The 4897-nt window shown below is 43.0% G+C and overlaps 1 pseudogene; it reads right to left on the bottom strand.

Annotated features, from left to right (window-relative positions):
* Positions 1-2545: 2545 nt before the first annotated feature.
* LOC127687933 (PRELI domain-containing protein 1, mitochondrial-like) lies at positions 2546-3133 on the bottom strand (annotated as a pseudogene).
* Positions 3134-4897: the final 1764 nt, after the last annotated feature.

The raw sequence follows: 4897 nt of genomic DNA on the forward strand, positions 1-4897 counted from the left end.
GCATGCAAGACCAAGACCCTTAACTAGAAAATCTCCTGGCAGGTTTCCATGGCTAACCTTTGAAAGTCCATATTCTTCTGGGTTAGAGACACTGGTGATATCCTTAAACAGAGCAGAGTCCTGTCAGGAAAGGACACTTTCAGAAGGCCTGTAGTAATTACGTCTCAGTCCCAGAGTTTTGGAGAACCGTCAGTACATGTGCTTCAAAGCTCAGCATGTGTGTTCATGGCACCTGCTATCCAGACCCCTGGGGTCATCTGTGAGAGAAGAGCTCATTTTCCTAGACCAGAGGGAAAGCAGTCCCCCAGGCTGCATCCTTGGCCTTAGACCGCCCAACAGCCCAGAGCTAAAGCCAATTGTGGTTTAGGACGCCCCTGAGGAGAAGAATGGGGTGAAGGTCACATGGAGATGAAGAAGGAGAGAGGGAAGCTGCAGGAGCCAGTCTCTTGTAAGGTATGACTGGGTTCCACAGACATCAACTTCATCTCAAAAACTGCAGATTGTCATAGCATTTCTAAAGTCACTTTTCTGGCCCAGACATGTATATTGAAAGAATAAATCAGAACTAACACAAATAGGAAAAAGACTTATGTAGATGCCAAAAGTTCTAAGGGAATTCATCCTAGATTTGCTACTTAAGAAGTCTTGTATTAGAAACAGTTGGTTTTAGTGTTACAAACTGTAACTTTTTTTCTTGTGTTAACTTTTTAAACCTCTGAAGTATTTTGTATTTACAATGTTTGTAAATAAATGGTTGCCTCCTGCAATATGTAATTTCAGTAATCCTATATTGTGATTACTGTAAATATAATTGTTCTAGTCAACAAAATCTAGTGCTTAACTATGTTTTCATTTTATTTCAAGATGTATTAGCTCACGTAAACACTCCAAAGAATTATAATATATAAAGGACAGTTTTGTTTTGTTGCAAAAGTATCAAAAGCCCAGAACATATGTCTTAGTGAAGAAAATTTATTAACTTGGGTATTTTAGTCAGAAGATACTAGAAACTTTAAAGAGAAATTTCAAAGTGAAATAAAGTCTAATTTATTTTAAAGGTCATAGCAATACCACTGTTCTTTTAAAAGCTTGTAGATTTATTTGTGTGTGTGCTTGTGCGTGCATGTGTGCGTGCATGTGTGTGTGTGTGTGTGTGTGTGTGTGCATGTTGCCTGGGTATTAAGTGAGTGCCTGGTATCTACAGAGGTCCGAAGTGGACATAAGATCTCCTGGAACTACAGTAACAGACAGTTGTCAGCCACCATGTGTGTGCTGGGAACAAAACCCAGGTCTTCTGCAAGAGCATCAACTGCTCTTAACCATGAAGCCCTTGGTCCAGCACGATACGACTGTTCTTAATTGCCATTTACACTGTATTTATCTGACATTTATACTATTAACTCCACTAACAAATGTATGTAAAATGTATTTTTCATGAGAAAATCTGGTATGGCTACACTGGCAGTCACTTATCCAGTCACTACATAATAAAAAGTTGTCACTTTTTCCCTTGAAAATAAACAAGGGATTACTTTTTAAAGATTAGTAATTTGGGTTGAATTATAAACTACTATTTAAAATGATTAGTGCTTACACGACGGAATGGATTAGGGTTGAGAGAGGCGAGACTCAGTTGGCTGTACACGGCTGAGAGGGTGGAGGCCACGGTCCTCCCGATGGACACAGGAATAGGTGCCTTCTGTCTGCAACACTCAGCCCCTCTTTATTCAGCTGCTCTGAATAAAGTCCGAAGTGGACATAAGATCTTCTGGAACTATAGTTACTCTTCTGCATTGTCTGACATCTCACAGGACTCAGATATCTGTCTACTGAGCATATTAAATAGAGAGAAAGTTTCCAAAAATAGCCCCAGGACACCCACAACAAAACAAATGTTGGTGTGTGTGTCTCATTAATATTTATCAATGATATCCCCATAGGATGAGGTTGCCCAGAGGCTGGCATTGCCTACTTGTTTTGTTGAGGCTAAGGGCAATGGTATCCAGTGACATTCAGGGATATGACAGGCAGGAAAACAATCTTGTAGAGTCAGGGAGATGCTGGGACATGTCAGCAGAACCTCTCCGCCCTTGTGGTCAGTGCACAGGACCTCCATGGTGGTGCTTGGGTGGCATCTCACCACCTAGTGGGGATAATCTAAATGATTTTCTAAATTGTTTTCCCTGGTGGCAATCAAATCATTTGCTTATGGAGAACATTCTATGAGCTAAAGATTGTTCTATGTACTTGGGACATATCAGAGATGAAAGCAAGGAGCTCTGTGTACTGCTTGTGACCTTGGGAAAGTCACTACAGCCCTCTGCATGTCACCAGCTGCCCATTGGGTGAGGTCAGGAGGAGTGGGCACTGAGCCTGGTATACTACAGATGCTGAACAAGACTCCTGCTCCAACCCACCACCAGGCAGCAGAAAAGGCTGGAAGTGAACTTTCAGTACTAAAGTGTAATGGGAAGAGGGGAGAGTGCACTGAGTTTCCCTACTGGTGGGCTCCATAAACCATTATTGCTGCTGAGGCTGTTTGATGTCAGCCTTGTCTGCACCTACCAGTCCTTTCCTTCATGGCTTCTTTGGCTGTCTCATTCAGAAGTATACTGGAGAAAGCCTAACCTTGTATGTTTGTCAAGTTGTCCTCAAAACTCTTCATTGTCTTGGTCACATGGCATTTGAAATGGGCAGATCAAATTCCTGGACAGCTCTGAAGATGCCAAATAAGCTAGAGGGTCCCGAGGCTCCCTGTGGGCTTCGGTCCGGCAGCTGTTGTCAGAGCTCACACAGTGAATACACCATCCCACCACACCATCAGCTGGGTGTGCTTGAAGTTTCACGTGGATGTGGTTGTGTGATTCTCTGGCTCTACAATAGAGTCTTCCGGAATGTACACAGAATGAAGGATATTGGCAGGAAACAGCTCTCTACCCAATGTACCATCCTGTTGGTCTCAGTGAGGAGTCTTGGGGACAGAAGATTCCAGTCAGGGGTCACCTCCTGGTGCACTGTGTGTTCAGTTAAGCCGTGTTTGCTGTAGAGATTTGGGTTCCATGGCCACACATGGCAGTGAACACTTGGTCTCAGGAACTTGGAGCACATTCTGGGCCAGGAAACACTTTACCATCGTTGTGACCTAGGCAGGCCTAGCACCTGCACAGCATCCGGGTGCAGAGCCGGGTTGAACAAGGCTTGTTGAATGTCTGTCAGGCTCTCACGTTCAGTCTTTGTTGGGCTAGGTCCAAGTTGCTACCATGGCCATAGGGATTATAGGGCTGTGCCTTGTAGTGTTTCTTTCTTTTTTAAAATCAAATGTTATTTATTCTGTAGTCTAGGTAGTTATTTAAAAATAACAATTAGAAAAAAAGTGGAAACTGTCAGTGTATTAGTTACTGTTCTGTTGCCGTGGTAATATGTCATGACTGACCAAGACAACTTAAGAAAGAATTTAATTTGGCTTACGGCTCCTGAGGAATAGGAGTCCATCATGGCGGGCATGGAGGGCAACAAGTGGAAGGCAGGAGGCAGAAAGTTGAAGTGGTCACGTCCTTAAGTACAAACCAGAGGAATCATAGACAGGGAGAATGAAAAGCTGGGAGAAGTTGCACATTCTTAAAGCCCATCCCCAGTCATGTATTTCTTTCAGCAGAACTGTTCCACCTCCCCAAACAGCGCCACCAACTGGCCACCAAGCGTTCAAGAGTCTGATACTATGGAGGACATTTCTTATTCAAACCACCACATTCAGAATAAAAATGGAGTTGCTGTGCCAACCCTAGTTTAAAACTGTCAATGAAGTAAGGAGGTTATGAAGGGAGGGCTCCTATACACGGTCACTTAAAGCACACACACTTGCGCAGAGACCCCATAACCTCAACTTCAGATTGAAGCTACTCAGCAGTAATTACCTTGGTAAAAGATGACTGTCTCAAACTATCCGATGTAAACCTCTTCATTGTCATCTTGTCTTTAAAACTCATTGCTCCACCTGTATGGACATTCCCACAATTTACACTAGAACATGTATTCACATTGTACTTGTCTGCTGTTCATGTACAAACATTGTATCTGTGTGTGCATGTGCGTGTGTGTATGTGTGTGTGTGCGTGCATGCATGTGTGTGTGTGTGTATGTGTGTGTGTACACACGGGCATATGTCTGCACAAGAAGGTGACCTCAGGTGTTCTTTCCCAGGTACTGGCCCATTTTTTCTTCTTTATTTATTTTTGGCACAGTGTCTCTTGCTGGCCTGGACTTTGCCGAGTCGGCTAGGCTGTGAGCAGCAGCCTCCAGAGACCCTTGATTCCATCCTTGCATTGCTGGGGTTGCAGTGTCCATCACCACGCCCGGGTCCTGGGTCTGGAACTTGGGTCCTCATGCCTGTAAGGTAAGCAGTTTGCCAGCAAGCTGTCTCTCCAGATCTACTATCATTCTTCACAGAGCCTTTCCACAGTTGTTTCTAATTTAAATCAAGATTAGTGGTTTATTGAAAAATGACCAGGACCTAGCATTTTATTTGGGGCACATGTCGTTTGTGATTATGTATTGTACAAGTCACTAGCTTATTACTCAAATGAATAGCAGTAATCTGGGAGGGAACCAGAGAAAACTTCCTGCGTAAAGATTCTAATATTAACCCCCCAAATTTAAAAACAGAAAAAAGGCAATCCTTAGGATATGAGCCAGGCCAAAAGTCTTCTCTGAGTTAGATGAAACATATGTTCTTCTCCTTATGTAGGCACTGATGAAGAAATGTCAAACATTTTTATTTCCAGGCACTAAGTTCTTTTTATTTTTTCATTTTTTTTGAGATAGGCTATCACTCTGTAGCTCAGGCTGGTGTCAAACTCATGGCTGTCCTTCTATTTTAGACTCTTGAGTGTTAGGATTA

The sequence above is a fragment of the Apodemus sylvaticus genome, chromosome 6 (genome assembly GCF_947179515.1).
Source record: "Apodemus sylvaticus chromosome 6, mApoSyl1.1, whole genome shotgun sequence".
NCBI lineage: Eukaryota > Metazoa > Chordata > Mammalia > Rodentia > Muridae > Apodemus > Apodemus sylvaticus.